Genomic DNA, 26,603 nt, shown 5'->3' on the forward strand with positions numbered 1-26,603 from the left:
GTGGATCACTGAGAACATACAGTCTCGGACAGAACTCGAAGTTGTCCTGGGTAATGTTTTGCACCCATTCGTGGATCTTTCGCCAGTAATTTTGAATCATAGGACATTCCCAAAGTAAGTGAACCAGGGTCCCTTCCGGCCTGCAACATTTCCAGCAATCAGCATTGTCCTTGAGCTTCAGCCTGAACATCCTGGAGGGGGTCCAGTAGAACCGGTTAAGAACCTTGAACTGGATCAATCTAATTTTAATGTCTCTCGATACTCTCTTAATGTTCTCACATATTTTGTCCCATTCTTTTTCTGTGAAATCAATTTTCAAATCAACTGACCAAATTACCATCAATGCCTATAGGATACCTTAACCGTCTGTTGGAAAACCATTTTATAATAGATAGCCGCCTCATGTCCCATACCCATTATCTTTGTAATCTCAGACAGAAGAGTTGACTGTTGAGGTGTGATTCCTTTACCTAGAATACTGTCCAGCAAATGGCGGAGTTGCAAGTATTTCCAAAAATCATGTCTAGGCAACCCATATTCATTAACCAACTCCTCAAATGATTTCAGACCATCTCCCCCATATATGTCTGTTAATGTTACAATTCCTTTTCTTACCCATTCCTTCCATATAAAGGAACACTTATTTATTTGCAATTTGGGGTTATTCCAAATACAAGATTCAGAGTTAAGATAGACATTTACTTTAAAGGACTTAGATATGTTCTTCCATACATTGTAGAGGTTGGCTATTATAGGATGGGATCGTAATTCAAATGATAATTTGCTGGACATAGAATGTATAGGGGCAATAGGGGAAAGCAATTTTTGCTCAATCTCAAACCAAGGAGGGGCCCTTTCAGGTGGCAGTGTCCACTGGGCAATGTGTCTCAGGCAGTAGGCATAGTGAAACAATATTAGTTTAGGTAAACCCATACCACCCTTATTGATCGGGACTTGGAGCTTTTCCAACTTTATCCTAGCACGTTTACCATTCCATAGAAACTTTTTGCAAACTTGGTCAAACCTTTTGAAATACACCTGGGGTATGGCAATAGGAAGGCATTGGAGCAGGTAATTCAATCTCGGGATACAGTTCATCTTCAGGACATTGATTTTCCCCCATAATGATAGAAATAGTGTTGACCACCTTTCTGTATCTAAAGCAATTTTCTTAAAAAGAGGGTCGACATTTTTTTCTATTATTTTGCTGGTTTGATGAGGAAAAAGGATACCTAGGTATTTTATACTTTCCATAGGCCACTGAAAAGACCCTGCCTGGAATAAAGTCTTAGGGCAATACGAAGTTAGTGGAAGAGCCTCGGACTTAGACCAATTGACCGTGTACCCTGATAGCTTGGAGAAGGACTCGATGTTGTCTAAAAGTGCTGGGACAGATCTACCTGGGTCCGAGGCAAGCCATAATATGTCATCCGCATATAACATAAGCTTATGCGTGGACTCATTTATTCTAATTCCTGGAATATTCGGGTTGTTACGAATCATTACTGCAAGGGGTTCGAGGGCTAGACAGAAGAGACCTGGTGACAGTGCCGAGCCCTGCCGAGTGCCTCTACCAAGTGTAAAATAGGATGATATTAGACCGTTTGTGTTCACCGCTGCCTCCGGGTCTTCATAAAGGATCTCAATCCATCTCAGAAATGTTTGGCCAAACCCAAAAGCCTTCAATGTTTGAAACATGTATGTAATTTCCAGGAATTGATCTCAATAGAATCTAGACCTAACAAGTGGTCACTGCTGTGCAGTAATGGAACACACATTATGAAATTCAACTTTATCTTTTAAACTATTCATTTTTATTACACAAACCTATATATCATTCTTTTCAGAATTTTAAGACCAATATTAATAGCAAATGACATTTTTTATCACTGGATACACCAATTATGAAATTCAAATGTATCTTTTAAACTGTTCATTTTTATTAAATAAACCTATATATCATGTTTTTGAGAATTTGAAGACCAATATTAATAGAAAATATAAACATTTATCACACAATTCATATCCAAGAGGGCAGACTAAATCTAACATGGCCACCGTAATGTTTTTGTTGTCTTTTGTAAATGCTGTGTTAGGTTTTTGTGTATAAATGCTATGCATACAACTATGCATAATTCAAAAAGAGAGGAAGAGTTATGACCAAGAAATTGCATAAATAATCCAGGTCCAGGCACTAAAGGTAGGTAACAAAACATTTATTCAATGGGACGGGGTGTTGGAGGGTGGGGAGTGATCAGAGAAAGTACAAATCGTGGTTTTTAATATCCTTTAAAAGAGGAAAACACCAGTGTTCCTCACAAACATCATACTTGATGTTGAACAGAGTGTTTATGACTTCCTCTGCTTGAGGCTCTTTAAGTCCACAGACTGTTGCTGGAAACCACTCTACCTTCCCATCCTCCTTGCACAGGTGCATGACCCTCCTGCCAACCAACAGCTCAGGCCTTCTACCGAACTCCTCCAGCCATGACATAGCCTGATGTATTTTCCCCTTCTGCTCTGCCTCTTTTAATTTAAAGAGCATTTTGGCTCTGCAGTCGTTAATTGTGATTTGCTGCTCTTCCCTGGACCTATATACAAGACCACCAGGCTGAATGATCTGAGGGACACTGACATTAGCCTCCAAGATGGACATGAGTTTTTTTTTTTTTTGTTCTTCCACAGAGTATTTCCTCTTCTCCCTTGTTTCCTGGAAGAGATGCCTCTCCCCCGCAGAGTTCAGGACGGTTTTTGGAAATCTTATCTGGGCCAGGAGCGCCTCCCTCCACTCACCACATCTCGTTGAGCCGCGACTGCACCTCCTCCTTGGACCATGGCCCCCCCAACTTGGTGACACCTTGTGTCAACTGAATTGTTGTCGTCCGAAGTGCGGCATCTTTAGCTTTTTTTGATTCTATCTTGCTCACCATCTTCTCCTCCAGAGCCAATTGTAGTGTAGCCTTCTTTTCCTTCATTGACAAAATGAAGGAAGGAACTTGACGCCCTGCCTCATCAAGATCCTTTGTTCTCTCAGCAGGGCTCAGGCTCTCCAGATAATTGCTGGGCTTATTTTGCCACCACATGACCAGCGTCTCCAGGTTGTGATTGGAGATGGAGGGCTTGGAACGGAGCAGATGGTCAAGCACAGCCAGGTCACACTCACCCAGCATGTTGGTCTTGGGGACTGTGCTTGCCATCTGCTGTACTGGAGTGCTGGGGTACCAGTGTTTCCCCCCTGGCAGCTGGATGGAAGCCTGCCTCTGTAGCACAACCAGCATCTCCGCGCTAATGAGCTCGATTGCGAGCTGGGTGAAGGCGCTCTCCTCCGCATTCTCCACCTCTCTGAATATCTTTGCCGTCAGCTCGTTGTCAAGGGGCTGCACGGCGAACACTGAACCCCTCTTCATCGCCATGGAGCCATCGATGGACCACACCTGGAGGGAGGAGAGCATCCTTTCAAGATCACTGTTCAGATCTAGGATGTTACCAGGCATCTTCAGGATCCTTTCGAAAGGCTCCATGAGGAGAGCATAGACCAGGCCCATGGCCCTGCACCCGGCCCTGTACAGAGGCTCCTTAATGTCATACCTCACTGACTTTACCAGGTCGTTGTCAGCAGGCCAGTCAGTGAGGAACATAGCAGCATCTTCCCAGTGGAAGTACAGGGCCAGGGTATTTTGAAATGAAATGTTCATTCGGTGGCCATGGTAGGTCACAAGATAGTTTTTTGTCTGCCCTTTGCCTCTCAAAAAAACCTCCCACATGTCGGGTGCCCCAGCAACTGCAGACCCACGCCGTGTGAATAGGGCTGCAGCGGTTCTGATCACTCGTTGTGTCCCTGCCTCCTTACTGTGCAGACTGCGGGGATTGGTGCCCTCAGAGAGTGTGATATCCAGAGCATGGAGAGCACGGGCTGCTGCAGGCTCCATATTCACCAGCAGGTGCATTCGGCACGCAAAGGTCCCCATCTCCACGAGCTGCTGTTGCTGGTCTGTTGAAAGACTAAAACATATTTTAAAAGCTTTAGATTAGATTAAAGTGTGTAAAATGTGTGTAAAATGTGTTTGCACAAAATAAAACACTACTCACAAGAATCAGAGTTAACAGTTAACTACCGTAACTATAATTCTTCTTGTCCTTTTCTAATTTCTTATCAATACTCATTTATTGTTTCTATTAACACACAAAACAAATTGAAGCCTCCTGGTCTTATTTAAATAACTAGCCTAATGCACTGCTATCAAACTCTGGGATTATCTAAAATCACTGCATTATACCTATCAAACGCTGGGATTATTGTTGGCAGTAGCTCTTCCCGAAACTGGGCCAGAAGTATTGAAGACCCCGTTGACTGCTGCCTGGTCTGACATCAAGCACTTGATGCTCGACACAAGTGATGCCACGATTACTGACTTCTCCTCCTCAGCTGATGTGATTGCTGCTGCTAGACTGTCTATGCTCTCCTTGAAAGCGGTCAGATAGGTCTCAGCATCTCCTCCTGCTACCTGCCTCAGCCCTAATGTCAGGTGTTTCCCTGACTTCAGTGACACCTAAAACATACACCGTAACCGCTTTTAAACCTCAATCATGTTTGCCTTAAAGCAAATTCACAATAACAATAAATGCATTTTGTATACTTAAATATATTATATATTTTATGTAAATCCAGAATTGCAATCAATGTATAAATTAGTATAATAATTTACTGCCTGATTTAATTGGAAACAAGTACATGTTGTTTACACACACACACACACACACACACACACACACACACACACACACACACACACACACACACACACACACACACACACACACACACACACACACACACACACACACACACACTTTAGAGGATTATGGTTATTGTTAGAGGGCTCAATGGCAGTACATACCTGCATGCCTTGGTAATGGCTGTGATTAAATGTGGTGGCATCCTGGTGTAGTGTTGTGCCTGCACCACTCTCCGGATCAAAGTCCTTCAGCATTTCCTCAGCAACCTTACCAATGGACACAATTGATTTTATTATGAATTTGCCATAAACATAATTGTGTTTAAATGGGCAAAACATTTTCAAGAAGTTGAGCAATAGACCAATATCATGTTCAGATATATTTTTACCTGCTTACTCGGCACTATTCTGGCCTCCATCATAATACGACTGCTGAGAAGTGTCTTGCTGGGAAGCCTCTGTGGTACCTTGCCCGTCAGGTTTTTAATTACTGTAGTGAGGACCTTTGGCAGCTTTCGGATGCTCACATTCCCCTCTGTCAGTAGTGCCATGCAGACCTCCCGGATTTCATTTGTGTATCTGCCATTTTCAAATGTGGCAACCTCCTCCCTCTCAGTGCAGTCTATCACAGACTGAAGCTCTCGCTCTCTCCTTTCCAGCTGCTTTACCTCAGCTTCCAGGTGTTGAATGGAGGCCTCTGCCATATCTTCAGCCTCATCCCTCTCCCGCCTGGCTGTCGCCACATTCCCTCTCATCACACTCAGCCTCTTCTGAAGGGCCACCTTCTCCTGCTTCCACTTGTCCTGGAGGCTCAACTTCTCAGTGAGCACCTGTATTACTCCCTCTTTCTCCTCAAGGTCCTCCTTGGATAGCTTAATGGTCGTTTTTAGCCGTTTAATTGTTTTGTCTTTCATGTCCAATGCTCTTTTTCTTGGTAAAGTTGCTTTTACTCTAATTAATTGTTGTAGGCAGAGGTCATCCTCCTTTAGAGCCAAGTTAAAAACCCACCTCTTCGTCAATGATGTTCCCTAAGTCTACTCCCTATTTGTTGTAAATTGTATCCCTTGAGATGTTCGTTTAAGTAGTCTGTGTCTGTTTGCTTTCTGTGTTCCTTGTCCTTGTCCTTGTCTTTATCTGTTCCTTTACCCGGGCTGCGCCCCGGGCCGATGTAAAAGTTGGATGGGGGGTGCATTATAAATAAAATTAACATTAACATTAACATTAACATTAACATTAGGCAGAGGTCATACTGTTTGGTTAGATTAGAGTTCTCAAGTTCAAATTGTTCCAATTGTTATTTCAATGATTGTCTGTCCAATGTGGCATCTATGCTGGCCTGCTGATACTGTAATATACTGATCTGGAATTTGGTCTGACTATCAGCTGCGCTTTCCTCCATGGCTGTGAGCTGTGTTTGTATTTGAGAGACCTGCTCTTCTGAAGCTTTCTGCTTAGGGATAGGTTTTCTTTTTTGAGTTGGGTTTCAATTGAATTTGGGGTTCGGGCCTTTGGTGGAAGAAATTCAGATTGCCAAAATAATTGTAGGTCTTTACACTTGTTTTTCTTCATTTTCTTGATTTTAGAGAGGGCATCATCACATTTTTGTCTGAGGCTGTTTGAGCGTCCATATTTATTAGGAACCAATTTAATTATTTCTTCAGTTAATTCTGCTGCAGTCATCCCCTTTAAACTCTGCTCATAGAGCCAGCCGTTTGTAACGATAGGTGTCACTTGAGGTAACATTTGGAGAGGTGACACTTGAGGTGACACTTGAGGTGCGTTTGTGGCCATAGCTAGACTCTGTAAAAATCAAATATGTAACTTATCAAAACAAAGAACCGAAATTAGGCTAGTCAGTACTGTGTGTTACATGGATTACATTTTATGTGGACATAAAACAACATATACACTTATCTAGCGATCTACCTATATATTCCAGTTGATTATTTACTATTTACTATTAACCCTTCGAAACCGGAGGGACCATTCACACAAATATCGTCTAGCGGGCTAGAGTTACTCTAAGAGTAGGCTCTCGAAATTACAACCGGAGCGGAGTAGACTATATTTCTAATCAAAAGCCGCTGGATACAAGACAAACATGTAGCTATATGTATATATTTTTAGATAGAAAACAAGTTGAATTGAACAGAAAACCTACCGCGAAGACGATCAGATGTCAATAATGATGAAGATCTTTCAAGTGTCTCCTTAAATTTACCACAGGAAAAAATCCTCCAATGAGTGGAGACTTGCGGGTAGACCAATAGGAAGTCAAGATGCCTTAGTTACAGGTGACACGTCCATTAAAAGGATTACTATTGGTCAGAGCCGCGGAAATGGCAAGAAAGAGAGCTTGTAAATAGCCGAAAATCACTGGAGATGGGGATTTGAACGGCGCCGCTGAAAGTGCTAGTGAGTAGCAACGGTAACATTGAAATGACATTCTTAAAACAATAAGTACATCGAAAACAAGTACACAGAGCTAAAACTATAATACATATGGACATGTATGTTGACACATGTAAGACAATATCTTCCAAAAATGTATTTTTAATGGTGATTAAGTAGCGCAACCCTGGCAAAACCCCGTTTTCGCACGTTCTACGACCAGTGGGTGGACTCCCTAGAGATTACTGTAAATGTTTCTGTTGGCACTTTGTTATGTTGTGGCAAACTGGTATTAACTGTTTTGAAAAGGTGAATACTGTTTCAAGGAATGTGCTCAAGCAATCGAGAAGTGCTGAGCTTATTATCAGAAAATAGCTATGTATTTCACCACATATGTTGTTCTATGACATGGATTCCTTCATCTTGCTTTTTAGCAGGAGAGAGCATCGTGTGTCATTAGATATGAATACACACACTCAACATACACACTCATGCAATGACCATAGAGGTGGTTCTTGTGGTAAACAACTTGCACACAGATAGCATGCAAACACAGTGGCTATGATAGCCTCCACACCAGGGGAGGCTGGTGGAGGTAGAAATCCAGCCTCCACTGATACACACACACAGAGAAATATGTGTGCTGAGCTGCTGAGTCACTGTCAGTCTCAAAGTCCATGTTGTTGCTTGTCCCATTTACATTGACATGTTAACCATTTAGCAGACACTTTTATCCAAAGCGACTTACAATTAGAGATTACAAAGACAGTCTCCCTTACCCAACCTGCACTGCAAAAAGTTAGCTCTCAAAAACAAGAGAAAAAGCAATAAAATGGGGGAAATATTACTTAAAATAAGCAAAACAATCTGCCAACAGAACAGGAACATTTCACATGCCAAGATGTTCTTAAAACAAACAAAAGCTATCTTAAAACTTGTGCAGTCAGACAAGAAACAAGCGTATATTGCCTTGATTTGAGATATTACTGAGATTTACTTTTTGCAGTGTGTTGACATCGCACGTTATCAGAGTAACTGTAAAACAGACATACTACTATACATACATATACAGTCATTCAAAAATCATGCTCTCCCTCATTCAGTCTCCGTTTCCTCTGGCCTGTCGAGTTCAAACATGTCACACAGTGCTGCTGAGAATCCCAGGAAATAGCGGGCAGGTGTCCAGACATGCTCTCCCTGAAGACCAGTGTGTGTGTGTGTGTGTGTGTGTGTGTGTGTGTGTGTGTGTGTGTGTGTGTGTGTGTGTGTCTGTCTGTCTGTCTGTCTGTCTGTCTGTCTGTCTGGCTTTAGAGGAGTTGTTGCAGGGGAACATTGCTGCTCTGGACTTTGTTGACAATTCTGTTTCACATTCCATGAACACAAAGCCTGTCTGTCTGTCTGTCTGTCTGTCTGTCTGTATGTACACAAAGCTGCCATAAAGAAGATATGTGATGTTTGCTGTTAAAGTGAGGCTACAGGTTCTGCCAACAAAGTATAACCTCGCCCTCTGGTAATCCTGAGTCATGAGCAGGGGTGCACATAACTGGTGCGCCAGTGCGCATGCCTCGCCAAAATGCATGCTGCGCGGCAGATCAGCCGCATGAACGCGCTCTTGCGCACCAACAGCTGGAACCGCTGGGAGAGGAATTTACTTCCTCAAAATCCAACTGCTGATTGCTGCATCACTTCAAGCCCCACTAAGTAACTATTTCCCGTCCCCTCAGCCGAAGGCCCGACGAGTAATCCATCACAACAGTCGACCGGCGACGACCACGGCGACTCCCCTCACGAAAACATTCGGAAAGTATCGTAACTCGTACTTTCATTCCGCGTATCGCGTATCGCACGGTTATCACGCCGCCACGTGAAAATTCAGTCCCGAACGACTCGTCGCTAAAAGGAAAAACAACACCAAGGGACTTCACGTTTCTTTTCTCTGAAGCTTTCAAACGTTCAGACGTTTGTTTTACAGCTTCATTATCGCACCTCGACCCCTGACCCAGGGAATATGGTTGGGAATTCTATTAGAAAAAGAAAAAAAAGACTTTGTTGCACAATCAAAATAATGAGCTATTTAAAGTGATAGCCTACAACATCCTCTACCATGGTTGAAATTGAGGACAGTGATGATGATGATTAAGCTTGTAGCATAAACAAATGCTTAGGCTGTAACTTTTTGTTGAAAAGTTGATTTCAGTGTTTACAGAACAGAGCAGTGCTTAAATAGATGTCCGTTTATTTCAGTGTGTTTAAAGAACAGACATTCAGTTAGTGCTTAAAGAGATGTCAGTTGATTTCATTGTGTTTAAAGGAGTCTGACAGACTTTCATGCTTGAAGAGCAGTCATTTGATTTTGCATTTGATTCTTTTGTTTTGCACACAATCATTTGTTCGTTCATCTTTATTTATGAATAAATGTCGTTTTGCTAATATAAGTTATCCATGTATCACTTTTTTATCCATCCTGTGGGACGGGTCGTGACTCGCAAGCTCGGGGAGCACCAAGCAGCATCCCTAGGTGCTCCTCTGAGCACTGGCCCCAAAAAGTTATGTGCACCCCTGATTATGAGCCTTTTGGTGGTATAAACCTCAGTGTGCATCAAATGGAATCAGTGGCACCTAACACTAACATGCATTCATAGGCCTTTACATTACCAGGCACGACCACATTGTCTACTTGATTAATGGCTAGTGAAGTTAGACAGGCATCACCATCAACAGTTAAAATTCACAATAATTCCCGTGTTATGACAAGTTGGTTAATGATGTCAAGGTTTTTTCTAATGTGCCAAACACACCTAACAACATTGTTGTTGTTGTTGTTGTTGTTGTTGTTGTTGTTGTTGTTGTTGTGAAGGAGTGGTGACTATGGGGGTATTCCATCAATGTCGCTAAAGGAAAATCCAGGCTTATTTTTGAGAACTCTCGCAAGACTGGAATAAGCCTGGATTTTCCTTTAGCGACCTCGATGGAATACCCCCCATGTAGAAAGAAGTAGGCTGCTTATTCCATATTTACATGGAGGAAGCCATTTCTACAAAACTGTTAAAATACCAGCCCCTACTTATTACTTATTAGCGGCATTGCCTTCAGGTGTCAGCTAATAATACAGATATTTGCCAGATATGAACATGTGAATTATCTGATGGTATGTGGCTTATTGCAGGCCTCCACAAGATACAACCAGGCTCAAACATGATCAGGCTCATAAACAAGCCTACTGTAGACAATTGACTATCATCACCAAGCACACCCCATGTATACGGACTACCTACATCTTAAACTCACAGACACTTGGTCTGATTCTGATTCTACTACTTGAACTATCTATTTTATTAGGCTAGTATTTGTACTGCTAATTGTATCATGTCTTATTTGTGAATTATGTCCTGTACTATTGTCACTTTTTAAATCTTGAATTATGCCTATTACCTTATTGTCTTGTGCTGCAATGTCAGGAACCAAAGCCTAATAATTGTACTCTCTTACACACTTGTGTAATGTGACACAACAATGAAACTTGAGCTAAAAGCCAAGCAGCTTGCTAGATATTGCTGTTATATGTTAACTGTTGTGGGAAGCTTAGTTGTGTGGAGAAGATGATGTATTTATGACGATCTGTATGACCTTTGTTATATTTAGGATTCTACTGATGGAATAATAATAATAACATAACTTTTATTTGTATAGCACTTTTCCTGCAAACGTTGCAGCTGTACTGTGAACCCAAACAAAGTGTGCGTGTCAACTAAGGCTCACAATGCTGTTTACACTGTGTTGTTTGCTTTTCTCATTGACTTCCTTGGTTTTTAAGATCAGTTGGTACTTGGTACTGTAATCTAAGGTTCATTTCAGTATATCTCATGGACACCTGTACTATTGACAATAACAATTCAAAGTGTATTATATTGGCCAGGGTTAGGGTTAGGGTTAGTGTATTTGTGCATAGAATAATGTCGCCCCCCACCTCCCATCTTTGTTGATGATTATGTATCAATCCTAATCAGAGAAATCCAATAAAAAAACAATAATCAACCAAAAATAATTATGTTAAATGATATAATAATGATAATCACAGATAGTTACAACTACATATATGTCAAGCCATGAGAATACTACCTGTACTGCCTTTAGGTGTGATAGAACATGTGTTTGTGTGTCTGACGCAGGTGATAGAACATGTGTTTGTGTGTCTGACGCAGGTGCTCTCCTGTAACCTGTACACAGTGTTGAACATCCCTCACGACCCCGCCACCTTGGAGGAACACTTCCAGGACGATGATGACGGCCCGGTGTCGACCCACGGCTACATGCCCTACCTCAACAAATACATCCTGGACAAGGTACATGCCCTACCTCAACAAATACATCCTGGACAAGGTACATGGGAGCTCCACCCCCCATCCCTAGAATTACAACCCTTCTTTTTCATCATACTTTTTTACATTTCAGTCCAAACCAGACGGGACCTGACAATACTAACCCTAACCCTGACCCTAACCAGACGGGACCTGGCAATACTAACCCTAACCCTGACCCTAACCAGACGGGACCTGACAATACTAACCCTAACCCTGACCCTAACCAGACGGGACCTGACAATACTAACCCTAACCCTGACCCTAACCAGACGGGACCTGACAGTTGATTTGGGCCCAGCGGTGCTCAGGTTTGCCGTGACAGAGATACGTCTTGTGTGGCTGTGCCTCTCTGTCACTGCTCTGGTCAGTGGTAGATGCTCTGGTCAGTGGTAGATGCTCTGGTCAGAGGTAGATGCTCTGGTCAGAGGTAGATGCTCTGGTCAGTGGTAGCAGCACCTGGGGGGTATTCCATCAACGTCACTAAAGGAAAATCCAGGCTTATTTTGATAAATCTCATGAGATTTAGGATTGTCCTGGATTGAGACCTGGATTGTCCTTATGATTAGACATTATTGGAATACCCCCCTGTTCAATTAAATTATTTTGTTGTTGTTTTTTCCCTTTATTGATGCAGGGAGTCTCTCTGAGACTAGTGTCTCTTTCAGGTGAGCCCTGCTTACAAAGGCACATGAGAAACAAAACAAGAAGCAAAACAAGAAAGAAAGGTCAAGCTAAATTAATAAATAAATACAAAGTATACAATTTAAGTCATACTATGAGCTATGTGAAACATATGCGTTCTTCTTTGACAGTTCATCTTAAACTACCTCAGAGACATAAGGGAGTACAGGTTTAGAGAATCAAGGATTTTGTTCTAATATTGTGGTGCAAAAAAACTAAAGGTCTTAAAGGTCTTCCCAACTCAGATTGTACAAAGAGAACATCTAGAGTTATCCATTCTTGGGTGTGAGTCGTATAACGATAATTTGTATTTCTTAATTTCACGAGTGATGTAAGACACATCACAGCTTTTGTCGTAGCCTTTTGTGAATAAATAGGAGGTCATAATAAATAGGAGGTAATAATAATAATAAATGGTGAATTCAATATGCACACAATTACCCTCAAATAAAAGCTGACAATCTATACTTATTATACTATACCTCATAATAATAGTTTGATTTCAAATCCAAACTTTTGAAGTACAGAGTCAATAGAATTATAAATGCTTCACTGTCCCAGTAATTATGCAGCGCACTCTATCCATTAACAACTTTTTTTTATTTGTATAAATATGTTACATTTATCTTAACACATAAATAATCAAGATTGATTACAACTTCAACAACATGATTATTATGTAAGAAAATAACCTAGCATAGCTACTATCATTTTGGTATTATTTTCTAGAAAACAAAACTGTAAGGAATTTCAATGGAATTGACCCCATGACCCCTCAATGACAACCAATGACTGAGATGATGTTGTATACTCAGGTGAAAGGGGGGACGTTCGACAAGGAGAAGTTTGACGACCTTTGCTGGATGATGTCGATGAAGAAGAACTACCGAGGCGGGTCGGAGCTGTGCCCCCAGAGAGACAGCTTCAGGTTGTTCTGTCTGTTCAACCTGCTGTCAGAGGACAGATACCCGCTGGTCATGATCCCAGAGGAGGTGAGAGAGGGAGGGCGGGGAGATGGAGGGATGAGGGAGGAAAGGGGAGAGAGGGAGGGCGGGGAGATGGAGGGATGAGGGAGGAAAGGGGAGAGAGGGAGGGCGGGGAGATGGAGGGATGAGAGGAAAGGGGAGAGAGGTAGTGAGGGGAATAAAAAGATAGAGGTAAGGGAAGTGTATTCTGGGTAGAGATTAATTCCTGGACACAAAGGCTCCATGTTAACATTCCATTACGTTAATGCCTTCCAGTAACTAATTAATCTGATCTGCAGTGCAAACCAATGATGAGTTGATAACATCACAATTATAACTCAACCTAAATACATGGCTATGTGCTCCTTTTTAAAGCTGCTTGTTTGTAACTTTTTCTAACCTTTAATGGGCATTTTGAATGTATATCTCATGTTAGTTGTACAAGTAGTTACCGTATGATAGTTGTGTTGAACCAACTGGAGAAAATACAATATTTTTTATGGCAGTCATGGGAGGGATTAGAAAACTGAGATCAACACTTTCCTGGCAGATATTAATGAGCATCAGGTTGCTCGTTTCATCTGCTATGGTCCATCAATACAATCTCATATAAACTACAGTTTTCACTGGACTGAGCCTTTAACATAATAGCATTGTTAGAATGTCTAAATCACATGTAGTAACACACCTGGAAGCGATGTCATGACGACCATACTTTTATTTGATAGCCAAAGATGTACAGCATGCTTTGCATTGTTTCCCCGCCACCGCGATGTCCTCTGTTTACACAGGGTTGTCAAGCAGAAAGGCTGTGCGACGAGGATGGGATTGCAGAGCACAATGGATTAGCAGTCCATCGCCTTAACCACTCGGCCATCTCGTCATGCACTCATGTTGAAGAGGTAGCGCTTCCGGTCGGATCCTTAAAGCCCTTGACCATGGCATTTTGCATGAGTGACCTGATGCAAGATCTGTTGAAGAATTGAGCCAAAGCACTTCCATTTGGTGGTCCCAGCTGGTGAAACGTTTAGTCAAAGGGCTCGTCCGGGATTTGAACCCTGGACCTCTCGCACCCTAAGCGAGAATCATACTCCTAGACCAACGAGCCGTCTGAATAAACTGTGCCCCTCCCCCGCAACTGAGCCTTAGGTTGGGAGAAGTGTCCACCCTGAAAGGCATAAAGAAGGGACTCTTTCAGATCCTCTTTTGTTTGGTGTATCCTGTCCGGCTTGGCATGATGTGCTGCCTATGTTGAGCTCAAACTGAGGCTCTGTAGCTCAATGGATAGGGCATTGGACTTCTAGGCTTCTCTGTAGTAGGAATTCAAAGGTTGTGGGTTCGAGTCCCACCAGAGTCGTTTGGTTTTGTTTTCTTCTCAATACAGATGATCTGCTGCAGCATTTTTTTGCCTTGTCGGCACCATCTCCTAGTCTTCTTTCCTGTCGATGGAATTGTTCTAACGTTTTTTTGGAACTGAGTGATCTTTTTAGCCCGTCTCTGTGGCGCAATTGGTTAGCGCGTTCGGCTGTTAACCGGAAGGCTGATGGTTCGATCCCACCCAGGGACTTGCAGGGATTGTGATAGACTCTCCCAACTGTCAAATACTCTCTTGTTTGGCTTACATTAAATCCAGCCCGAGGCTCTGTTGCGCATTGTAGCTCTAGGCTTCTACCTTTTAGGAATTCAAAGGTTGTGGGTTTGAGTCCCACCAGAGTTGTTTGGTTATGTTTTCTTCTCAATACAGATGACCTCCTGCAGGGTTTTTTAGCCTGTGGCTTCCATATTGAAAAAGTTTCCGCGCTCAAAGAAGTTGTTCGATGATGTCCCATTTGAATGTGCTCTACGAAAGATGTACCGCATGCTTTGCATTGTTTCTCCACCACCGCGATGTCCTCTGTTTACACAGGGTTGTCAAGCAGAAAGGCTGTGCGACGAGGATGGGATTGCAGAGCACAATGGATTAGCAGTCCATCGCCTTAACCACTCAGCCATCTCGTCATGCACTCATGTTGAAGAGGTAGCGCTTCCGGTCGGATCCTTAAAGCCCTTGACCATGGCATTTTGCATTAGTGACCTGATGCAAGATCTGTTGAAGAATTGAGCCAAAACACTTCCATTTGGTGGTCCCAGCTGGTGAAACGTTTAGTCAAAGGGCTCGTCCAGGATTTGAACCCGGGACCTCTCGCACCCAAAGCGAGAATCATACCCCTAGACCAACGAGCCGTCCTAAATAAACTATATGAAAAAGCTGTCCTGGACAAGGCTAACAAGATAATCGCAGACCCCCAACATCCGCTCTCCACAGAATACGAAGTTCTCCCCCTAGGTAGAAGGCTTCGCATGCCAAGATGTAACTATAAGCTCTTAAAACTATCATTTGTCCCATTCTCCATTAAACTAATCAATTCTCTCAAGCAGAAACGATGATTAGGACATGATCACCAGCACCTGCACTTTATCTTAGACACCACTTGAAGGGCCATGCGCAATATTCGAAAACACCACTTGAAGGGTTATGTGCAATATATATTTATACCAAATGATGCCATGTCCAGGTGGAAACTGCTGCCAATGTCACTCAATGTTTGTTGCTGTCCTGTTGTTTACTTTGTCTACTGTATGTTGTATGTATCATCACTGTTGCACTTGAAGCATGAAAGTACCATGCCCAAGACAAATGTCCCCTCGGGGACAATAAAGTACAATCAATCAATCAATCAATCAATCAAAAACCATGCCCCTCCCCCACAACTGAGCCTTAGGTTGGGAGAAGTGTCCACCCTGAAAGGCATAAAGAAGGGACTCTTTCAGATCCTCTTTTGTTTGGTGTATCCTGTCCGGCTTGGCATGATGTGCTGCCTATGTTGAGTTCAAACTGAGGCTCTGTAGCGCAATGGATAGCGCATTGGACTTCTAGGCTTCTCTGTAGTAGGAATTCAAAGGTTGTGGGTTCGAGTCCCACCAGAGTCGTTTGGTTTTGTTTTCTTCTCAATACAGATGATCTGCTGCAGCATTTTTTTGCCTTGTCGGCACCATCTCCTAGTCTTCTTTCCTGTCGCTGGCATTGTTTTAAAGTTGTTTTGGAACTGAGTGATCTTTTTAGCCCGTCTCTGTGGCGCAATTGGTTAGCGCGTTCGGCTGTTAACCGGAAGGCTGGTGGTTCGATCCCACCCAGGGACTTGCAGATTTTGATAGACTCTCCCAACTGTCAAATACTCTCTTGTTTGGCTTACATTAAATCCAGCCCGAGGCTCTGTTGCGCATTGTAGCTCTAGGCTTCTACCTTTTAGGAATTCAAAGGTTGTGGGTTTGAGTCCCACCAGAGTTGTTTGGTTATGTTTTCTTCTCAATACAGATGACCTCCTGCAGGGTTTTTTAGCCTGTGGCTTCCATATTGAAAAAGTTTCCGCGCTCAAAGAAGTTGTTCGATGATGTCCCATTTGAATGTGCTCTACGAAAGATGTACCGCATGCTTTGCATTGTTTCTCCACCACCGCGATGTCCTCTGTTTACACAGGGTTGTCAAGCAGAAAGGCTGTGCGACGAGGATGGGATTGCAGAGCACAATGGATTAGCAGTCCATCGCCTTAACCACTCGGCCATCTCGTCATGCACTCATGTTGAAGAGGTAGCGCTTCCGGTCGGATCCTTAAAGCCCTTGACCATGGCATTTTGCATTAGTGACCTGATGCAAGATCTGTTGAAGAATTGAGCCAAAGTCCTTCCATTTGGTGGTCCCAGCTGGTGAAACGTTTAGTCAAAGGGCTCGTCCGGGATTTGAACCCGGGACCTCTCGCACCCAAAGCGAGAATCATACCCCTAGACCAACGAGCCGTCTGAATAAACTATGCCCCTCCCCCGCAACTGAGCCTTAGGTTGGGAGAAGTGTCCACCCTGAAAGGCATAAAGAAGGGACTCTTTCAGATCCTCTTTTGTTTGGTGTATCCTGTCCGGCTTGGCATGATGTGCTGCCTATGTTGAGTTCAAACTGAGGCTCTGTAGCGCAATGGATAGCGCATTGGACTTCTAGGCTTCTCTGTAGTAGGAATTCAAAGGTTGTGGGTTCGAGTCCCACCAGAGTCGTTTGGTTTTGTTTTCTTCTCAATACAGATGATCTGCTGCAGCATTGTTTTGCCTTGTCGGCACCATCTCCTAGTCTTCTTTCCTGTCGCTGGCATTGTTTTAAAGTTTTTTTGGAACTGAGTGATCTTCTTAGCCCGTCTCTGTGGCGCAATTGGTTAGCGCGTTCGGCTGTTAACCGGAAGGCTGGTGGTTCGATCCCACCCAGGGACTTGCAGATTTTGATAGACTCTCCCAACTGTCAAATACTCTCTTGTTTGGCTTACATTAAATCCAGCCCGAGGCTCTGTTGCGCATTGTAGCTCTAGGCTTCTACCTTTTAGGAATTCAAAGGTTGTGGGTTTGAGTCCCACCAGAGTTGTTTGGTTATGTTTTCTTCTCAATACAGATGACCTCCTGCAGGGATTTTTAGCCTGTGGCTTCCATATTGAAAAAGTTTCCGCGCTCAAAGAAGTTGTTCGATGATGTCCCATTTGAATGTGCGCTACGAAAGATGTACCGCATGCTTTGCATTGTTTCTCCACCACCGCGATGTCCTCTGTTTACACAGGGTTGTCAAGCAGAAAGGCTGTGTGACGAGGATGGGATTGCAGAGCACAATGGATTAGCAGTCCATCGCCTTAACCACTCGGCCATCTCGTCATGCACTCATGTTGAAGATGCATTTGGGGTAGTGGTGGTCTAGTGGATAGCAGTGGTGTGCCGTCAGGGCCAGCAAGGCCTTCTCTGCTGGCCTAAACATCATCAGAATATACATTTTATTTTAATATATTTTTTCCACAAATATGTATTAATGATTCCCCATAGTCTATTCTCTTCATTTCATAGCTTTCCTCTTGGTTGCGCTGCTTCCAGTCTCCGATTGAGATTTGGAGGGCTGGCCTTTATGTTAGAGCTTTTATCCAATCAAAATGTGTTGCTAGGGGGCTCCAAAATCTGCCTGCCTGCACGTTAAACGGTGCCGCGAATTCGGCCTGTAACTTAACGTTGGAACGAGAAAACCTGTGGCGTTCCTAGTAAACCTACGTAGATGCGAGCAAAAGCAACAACGGCGCCTGCTGTAAGGCTCAATGATGTCAGCACCCAGCACGTTTTTTGATTGGATACGCACTATTGATACGCACTATTGATACGCACTATTGATATTCACTATTGAGATGCGTATATGCCGGTAGATGTGAAACTTTTGAAAGTGCGCAGGGAAACGGAGCATCACAACGAAAGCTTTCGTTGACTGATCGATAATACTGATCGATTGTGTCCTGTTTTTGGGTAAACAATAACTTTCATTTAGGGGACACGAACAGAGGAAACTACGTTGAGCTTCTTTCTTTTCTGGCTGAAAACAACCCAGATTTACATTACCACCTGTCCACAAACAAAGTGTTTACTGGGACGTCAGGCAAAATACAAAACGACCTGATTTTTGCTATTGCTTAAGTGATGGGAGAAGAGATCAAAATGGAGATTAAAAAGGCACCCTTTGTCGCTATTATGGTGGACGAGACGACAGACGTGGGTAATGTAGCGATCTTAAAGATGTTAGTTTAACACTCTTCATTGTAAATGCGGATTTATTGATTAAAAATGCTTCGGAAATATTAATATAACTCTGTTGTACTTGTCTGACTATGTTAAGGTGATGCAACGCCCGGTTATACTGTGTTTCTGTCTAGTTTCTAGAGCCATGGCGTCATAACGATGGTATTAAGAGGTAGAATAATTCAGGTAGGAATGTGTCGGACATCACTGAAGGCCTAGGTGTGAAATGCACCGCCCGCCACTGGTGGATAGTGAGTTGGACTTGTGATCGGAAGGTTGTGAGTTCAAATCCCGCCTGAAGCCACACCACTACTAGTGTGCCCTTGGGTAAGGCACTAGCCCTCAGTTACTCCAGGGGGAATGTCCCTGTAATTCGTAATTGTAAGTCGCTTTGGATAAAAGCGTCTGCTAAATGGCAAAATTTATTAAATTAAATTAATTGAAGAGGTAGCGCTTCCGGTCGGATCCTTAAAGCCCTTGACCATGGCATTTTGCATGAGTGACCTGATGCAAGATCTGTTGAAGAATTGAGCCAAAGTACTTCCATTTGGTGGTCCCAGCTGGTGAAACGTTTAGTCAAAGGGCTCGTCCTGGATTTGAACCCGGGACCTCTCGCACCCTAAGTGAGAATCATACCCCTAGACCAACGAGTCGTCTGAATAAACTATGCCCCTCCCCCGCAACTGAGCCTTAGGTTGGGAGAAGTGTCCACCCTGAAAGGCATAAAGAAGGGACTCTTTCAGATCCTCTTTTGTTTGGTGTATCCTGTCCGGCTTGGCATGATGTGCTGCCTATGTTGAGTTCCAACTGAGGCTCTGTAGCGCAATGGATAGCGCATTGGACTTCTAGGCTTCTCTGTAGTAGGAATTCAAAGGTTGTCGGTTCGAGTCCCACCAGAGTCGTTTGGTTTTGTTTTCTTCTCAATACAGATGATCTGCTCCAGCATTGTTTTGCCTTGTCGGCACCATCTCCTAGTCTTCTTTCCTGTCGCTGGCATTGTTTTAAAGTTTTTTTGGAACTGAGTGATCTTTTTAGCCCGTCTCTGTGGCGCAATTGGTTAGCGCGTTCGGCTGTTAACCGGAAGGCTGGTGGTTCGATCCCACCCAGGGACTTGCAGATTTTGATAGACTCTCCCAACTGTCAAATACTCTCTTGTTTGGCTTACATTAAATCCAGCCCGAGGCTCTGTTGCGCATTGTAGCTCTAGGCTTCTACCTTTTAGGAATTCAAAGGTTGTGGGTTTGAGTCCCACCAGAGTTGTTTGGTTATGTTTTCTTCTCAATACAGATGACCTCCTGCAGGGTTTTTTAGCCTGTGGCTTCCATATTGAAAAAGTTTCCGCGCTCAAAGCAGTTGTTCGATGATGTCCCATTTGAATGTGCTCTACGAAAGATGTACCGCATGCTTTGCATTGTTTCTCCACCACCGCGATGTCCTCTGTTTACACAGGGTTGTCAAGCAGAAAGGCTGTGCGACGAGGATGGGATTGCAGAGCACAATGGATTAGCAGTCCATCGCCTTAACCACTCGGCCACCTCGTCATGCACTCATGTTGAAGAGGTAGCGCTTCCGGTCGGATCCTTAAAGCCCTTGACCATGGAATTTTGCATGAGTGACCTGATGCAAGATCTGTTGAAGAATTGAGCCAAAGCACTTCCATTTGATGATGAAAACCTTTATTGTCCCCAATGGGGACATTTTGTTGTCAAACAGCTTAGTTAGGGCAGACAGAAAACATTCAATAAATAAATAGATAAAACAGTGCAGGCTCAATAAGTAAAAAGTTCCAAGTTCCAAAGTTCCAGCTCCAGGTCTCCCCCACCCTGCAGGGCCTGGTTGTAGAGTCGGAGTGCAGCTGGAACAAAGGACTGTCCAAATCTTTTTGTACTTTGACGGGGGAGAACAAATCTGTGGCTGAACTTGCTCCTCATCCCCGCCAGCTCGCAGTACATCGGGTGGGAGGGATTGGCCAGCATGGCCGCCAGTTTTTTCCCCATCCTCTGTTCTGCCACCACCTCTAGGCTGTCCAGCCCGGTCCCCACCACAGAGCTGGCCTTCTTCACCAGTTTGTTTAGCTTCGCAGCATCCCTGGCACAGATGTTTCCACCCCAGCAGGCCACGGCGAAGAACAGAACGCTGGCAACCACCGACTGATAAAACATTCGCAGCAGCTTGTTGCAGACGCCGAAAGACCTCAGCCTTCTCAGGAAAAACAGTCTGCTCTGCCCTTTCCTGAGAAGAGCCTCGGTGTTGTCAGTCCAGTCCAGTTTGTTATTAATTTGTACTCCCAGGTACCTGTAGGAGTCCACCCTCTCGACTTCCACCCCCTTGATGGTGATGGGGGCTGGGGTCCTTCTCTTCCTCCTAAAATCCACCACCAACTCCTTTGTTTTGCTGGTGTTAAGCAAAAGGTAGTTGGTGTCGCACCACTGCACAAAGCTCTCCACCAGGGCCCTGTACTCCTCATCCCTGTCGTATGTGATGTAACCGACGATAGAGGAGTCGTCAGAAAACTTCTGCAGGTGGCACTGGTCGGAGCTAAACTGGAAGTCGGAGGTATAGAGGGTGAAGAGAAAGGGTGACAGAACAGTTCCCTGGGGGGCACCGGTGTTGCACACCACCACCTCAGACTGACAGCCCTGCAGTCTCACATACTGACGTCTGTCTGTGAGGTAGTTGTGGATCCAAGCCGTCAGGGAGTCCTCCACACACATCACTGCTAGTTTGTCGTTGGGGGTCCCAGCTGGTGAAACGTTTAGTCAAAGGGCTCGTCCGGGATTTGAACCCGGGACCTCTCGCACCCAAAGCGAGAATCATACCCCTAGACCAACGAGCCGTCTGAATAAACTGTGCCCCTCCCCCGCAACTGAGCCTTAGGTTGGGAGAAGTGTCCACCCTGAAAGGCATAAAGAAGGGACTCTTTCAGATCCTCTTTTGTTTGGTGTATCCTGTCCGGCTTGGCATGATATGCTGCCTATGTTGAGTTCAAACTGAGGCTCTGTAGCGCATTGGACTTCTAGGCTTCTCTGTAGTAGGAATTCAAAGGTTGTGGGTTCGAGTCCCACCAGAGTCGTTTGGTTTTGTTTTCTTCTCCATACAGATGATCTGCTGCAGCATTTATTTGCCTTGTCGGCACCATCTCCTAGTCTTCTTTCCTGTCGCTGGCATTGTTTTAACGTTTTTTTGGAACTGAGTGATCTTTTTAGCCCGTCTCTGTGGCGCAATTGGTTAGCGCGTTCGGCTGTTAACCGGAAGGCTGGTGGTTCGATCCCACCCAGGGACTTGCAGATTTTGATAGACTCTCCCAACTGTCAAATACTCTCTTGTTTGGCTTACATTAAATCCAGCCCGAGGCTCTGTTGCGCATTGTAGCTCTAGGCTTCTACCTTTTAGGAATTCAAAGGTTGTGGGTTTGAGTCCCACCAGAGTTGTTTGGTTATGTTTTCTTCTCAATACAGATGACCTCCTGCAGGGTTTTTTAGCCTGTGGCTTCCATATTGAAAAAGTTTCCGCGCTCAAAGAAGTTGTTCGATGATGTCCCATTTGAATGTGCACTACGAAAGATGTACCGCATGCTTTGCATTGTTTCTCCACCACCGTGATGTCCTCTGTTTACACAGGGTTGTCAAGCAGAAAGGCTGTGCGACAAGGATGGGATTGCAGAGCACAATGGATTAGCAGTCCATCGCCTTAACCACTCGGCCATCTCGTCATGCACTCATGTTGAAGAGGTAGCGCTTCCGGTCGGATCCTTAAAGCCCTTGACCATGGCATTTTGCATTAGTGACCTGATGCAAGATCTGTTGAAGAATTGAGCCAAAGTCCTTCCATTTGGTGGTCCCAGCTGGTGAAACGTTTAGTCAAAGGGCTCTCTCGGACCTCTCGCACCCAAAGCGAGAATCATACCCCTAGACCAACGAGCCGTCTGAATAAACCATGCCCCTCCCCCGCAACTGAGCCTTAGGTTGGGAGAAGTGTCCACCCTGAAAGGCATAAAGAAGTGACTCTTTCAGATCCTCTTTTGTTTGGTGTATCCTGTCCGGCTTGGCATGATGTGCTGCCTATGTTGAGTTCAAACTGAGGCTCTGTAGCGCAATGGATAGCGCATTGGACTTCTAGGCTTCTCTGTAGTAGGAATTCAAAGGTTGTGGGTTCGAGTCCCACCAGAGTCGTTTGGTTTTGTTTTCTTCTCAATACAGATGATCTGCTGCAGCATTTTTTTGCCTTGTCGGCACCATCTCCCAGTCTTCTTTCCTGTCGCTGGCATTGTTTTAAAGTTTTTTTGGAACTGAGTGATCTTTTTAGCCCGTCTCTGTGGTGCAATTGGTTAGCGCGTTCGGCTGTTAACCGGAAGGCTGGTGGTTCGATCCCACCCAGGGACTTGCAGATTTTGATAGACTCTCCCAACTGTCAAATACTCTCTTGTTTGGCTTACATTAAATCCAGCCCGAGGCTCTGTTGCGCATTGTAGCTCTAGGCTTCTACCTTTTAGGAATTCAAAGGTTGTGGGTTTGAGTCCCACCAGAGTTGTTTGGTTATATTTTCTTCTCAATACAGATGACCTCCTGCAGGGTTTTTTAGCCTGTGGCTTCCATATTGAAAAAGTTTCCGCGCTCAAAGAAGTTGTTCGATGATTACCATTTGAATGTGCTCTACGAAAGATGTACCGCATGCTTTGCATTGTTTCTCCACCACCGCGATGTCCTCTGTTTACACAGGGTTGTCAAGCAGAAAGGCTGTGCGACGAGGATGGGATTGCAGAGCACAATGGATTAGCAGTCCATCGCCTTAACCACTCGGCCACCTTGTCATGCACTCATGTTGAAGAGGTAGCGCTTCCGGTCGGATCCTTCAAGCCCTTGACCATGGAATTTTGCATGAGTGACCTGATGCAAGATCTGTTGAACAATTGAGCCAAAGCACTTCCATTTGGTGGTCCCAGCTGGTGAAACGTTTAGTCAACGGGCTCGTCCGGGATTTGAACCCGGGACCTCTCGCACCCAAAGCGAGAATCATACCCCTAGACCAACGAGCCGTCTGAATAAACCATGCCCCTCCCCCGCAACTGAGCCTTAGGTTGGGAGAAGTGTCCACCCTGAAAGGCATAAAGAAGTGACTCTTTCAGATCCTCTTTTGTTTGGTGTATCCTGTCCGGCTTGGCATGATGTGCTGCCTATGTTGAGTTCAAACTGAGGCTCTGTAGCGCAATGGATAGCGCATTGGACTTCTAGGCTTCTCTGTAGTAGGAATTCAAAGGTTGTGGGTTCGAGTCCCACCAGAGTTGTTTGGTTTTGTTTTCTTCTCAATACAGATGATCTGCTGCAGCATTTTTTTGCCTTGTCGGCACCATCTCCTAGTCTTCTTTCCTGTCGCTGGCATTATTTTAAAGTTTTTTTGGAACTGAGTGATCTTTTTAGCCCGTCTCTGTGGCGCAATTGGTTAGCGCGTTCGGCTGTTAACCGGAAGGCTGGTGGTTCGATCCCACCCAGGGACTTGCAGATTTTGATAGACTCTCCCAACTGTCAAATACTCTCTTGTTTGGCTTACATTAAATCCAGCCCGAGGCTCTGTTGCGCATTGTAGCTCTAGGCTTCTACCTTTTAGGAATTCAAAGGTTGTGGGTTTGAGTCCCACCAGAGTTGTTTGGTTATGTTTTCTTCTCAATACAGATGACCTCCTGCAGGGTTTTTTAGCCTGTGGCTTCCATATTGAAAAAGTTTCCGCGCTCAAAGCAGTTGTTCGATGATGTCCCATTTGAATGTGCTCTACGAAAGATGTACCGCATGCTTTGCATTGTTTCTCCACCACCGCGATGTCCTCTGTTTACACAGGGTTGTCAAGCAGAAAGGCTGTGCGACGAGGATGGGATTGCAGAGCACAATGGATTAGCAGTCCATCGCCTTAACCACTCGGCCACCTCGTCATGCACTCATGTTGAAGAGGTAGCGCTTCCGGTCGGATCCTTAAAGCCCTTGACCATGGAATTTTGCATGAGTGACCTGATGCAAGATCTGTTGAAGAATTGAGCCAAAGCACTTCCATTTGATGATGAAAACCTTTATTGTCCCCAATGGGGACATTTTGTTGTCAAACAGCTTAGTTAGGGCAGACAGAAAACATTCAATAAATAAATAGATAAAACAGTGCAGGCTCAATAAGTAAAAAGTTCCAAGTTCCAAAGTTCCAGCTCCAGGTCTCCCCCACCCTGCAGGGCCTGGTTGTAGAGTCGGAGTGCAGCTGGAACAAAGGACTGTCCAAATCTTTTTGTACTTTGACGGGGGAGAACAAATCTGTGGCTGAACTTGCTCCTCATCCCCGCCAGCTCGCAGTACATCGGGTGGGAGGGATTGGCCAGCATGGCCGCCAGTTTTTTCCCCATCCTCTGTTCTGCCACCACCTCTAGGCTGTCCAGCCCGGTCCCCACCACAGAGCTGGCCTTCTTCACCAGTTTGTTTAGCTTCGCAGCATCCCTGGCACAGATGTTTCCACCCCAGCAGGCCACGGCGAAGAACAGAACGCTGGCAACCACCGACTGATAAAACATTCGCAGCAGCTTGTTGCAGACGCCGAAAGACCTCAGCCTTCTCAGGAAAAACAGTCTGCTCTGCCCTTTCCTGAGAAGAGCCTCGGTGTTGTCAGTCCAGTCCAGTTTGTTATTAATTTGTACTCCCAGGTACCTGTAGGAGTCCACCCTCTCGACTTCCACCCCCTTGATGGTGATGGGGGCTGGGGTCCTTCTCTTCCTCCTAAAATCCACCACCAACTCCTTTGTTTTGCTGGTGTTAAGCAAAAGGTAGTTGGTGTCGCACCACTGCACAAAGCTCTCCACCAGGGCCCTGTACTCCTCATCCCTGTCGTATGTGATGTAACCGACGATAGAGGAGTCGTCAGAAAACTTCTGCAGGTGGCACTGGTCGGAGCTAAACTGGAAGTCGGAGGTATAGAGGGTGAAGAGAAAGGGTGACAGAACAGTTCCCTGGGGGGCACCGGTGTTGCACACCACCACCTCAGACTGACAGCCCTGCAGTCTCACATACTGACGTCTGTCTGTGAGGTAGTTGTGGATCCAAGCCGTCAGGGAGTCCTCCACACACATCACTGCTAGTTTGTCGTTGGGGGTCCCAGCTGGTGAAACGTTTAGTCAAAGGGCTCGTCCGGGATTTGAACCCGGGACCTCTCGCACCCAAAGCGAGAATCATACCCCTAGACCAACGAGCCGTCTGAATAAACTGTGCCCCTCCCCCGCAACTGAGCCTTAGGTTGGGAGAAGTGTCCACCCTGAAAGGCATAAAGAAGGGACTCTTTCAGATCCTCTTTTGTTTGGTGTATCCTGTCCGGCTTGGCATGATATGCTGCCTATGTTGAGTTCAAACTGAGGCTCTGTAGCGCATTGGACTTCTAGGCTTCTCTGTAGTAGGAATTCAAAGGTTGTGGGTTCGAGTCCCACCAGAGTCGTTTGGTTTTGTTTTCTTCTCCATACAGATGATCTGCTGCAGCATTTATTTGCCTTGTCGGCACCATCTCCTAGTCTTCTTTCCTGTCGCTGGCATTGTTTTAACGTTTTTTTGGAACTGAGTGATCTTTTTAGCCCGTCTCTGTGGCGCAATTGGTTAGCGCGTTCGGCTGTTAACCGGAAGGCTGGTGGTTCGATCCCACCCAGGGACTTGCAGATTTTGATAGACTCTCCCAACTGTCAAATACTCTCTTGTTTGGCTTACATTAAATCCAGCCCGAGGCTCTGTTGCGCATTGTAGCTCTAGGCTTCTACCTTTTAGGAATTCAAAGGTTGTGGGTTTGAGTCCCACCAGAGTTGTTTGGTTATGTTTTCTTCTCAATACAGATGACCT

At 44.7% G+C, this 26,603-nt stretch overlaps 1 pseudogene across 1 annotated transcript in view; it reads left to right on the plus strand.

The window, feature by feature from the left end:
* The window catches only part of LOC308164039 (differentially expressed in FDCP 6 homolog), a 204,341-nt pseudogene that overhangs the window by 161,583 nt on the left and 16,155 nt on the right, over nt 1-26,603 (plus strand). Inside the window, exons 2-3 of the transcript in view lie at nt 11,330-11,470; nt 12,985-13,161. The product of the transcript in view is annotated as a differentially expressed in FDCP 6 homolog (transcript). The remainder of the gene's footprint in view (nt 1-11,329; nt 11,471-12,984; nt 13,162-26,603) is intronic.

The sequence above is a fragment of the Nansenia antarctica genome (genome assembly GCF_963989245.1).
Source record: "Nansenia antarctica genome assembly, chromosome: 8".
NCBI classification, from domain to species: Eukaryota; Metazoa; Chordata; class Actinopteri; order Argentiniformes; family Microstomatidae; genus Nansenia; species Nansenia antarctica.